The following is a 757-nucleotide window of genomic DNA, read 5'->3' on the forward strand; positions in this document are numbered from 1 at the left end:
CTTACAAGGTGTCAGTCATTTGACACCCACTCATGAGCGCACAAGAGGGTTTACGTGTGACCTGCATCTTATATCAGTTGACTTTGGGCGAAAAGTGGGGTACACGCTGAAATGGTTGTCACTCAATTGCAAGGCACATAGAGTATAGACAAATAAAAATGTACACTCACATTCACAGCTATTTACAATTTAGAATCTTCAATTAACCTAAGAAGCATGTTTTGGTAATATGGGAGGACCTGAGCTGTCTCTGAGCCAGACCTGCCAACCACTAGTTCACTGTGCAACAGTCCTGCTCACTATTATTAGCACCCTTCATTTTATGCATAACCTGTATAATATGTCAGAAATAAATGGAAATGTACCAAACTTATATCATCAGGATCTATTAATTGGAGGGCCAAAGTAATTTAACAAAGTTTTTTTTTTCACTTATATATTGCAATTAAAAAAAAAGCATGTGCAGCAATATTGGCATCCCTCCTTAATATTTGGTTGCACACCCTTTGGCAGCGATGCATGCCATTGGTTGCCATAGTGTTCCTGTGCCATACTTTACATTACGCTAATATTACAGTGTAATATGAATAACAATGGCCCCATTTTGAGCATATATCAGATAGATAGATAGATAGATAGATAGATATGTTCCTGATGTAACGTGTGTCCCCCACCCCCCTCCGTTATTTCCGTCTCTTGTCCAAACTTGTAGCAGGCTCCGCCCCCCAGTGCTTCTACGTGTTGGGACTTGGTGTCT

This window comes from Phyllopteryx taeniolatus, chromosome 15 (assembly GCF_024500385.1).
Source record: "Phyllopteryx taeniolatus isolate TA_2022b chromosome 15, UOR_Ptae_1.2, whole genome shotgun sequence".
NCBI classification, from domain to species: domain Eukaryota; kingdom Metazoa; phylum Chordata; class Actinopteri; order Syngnathiformes; family Syngnathidae; genus Phyllopteryx; species Phyllopteryx taeniolatus.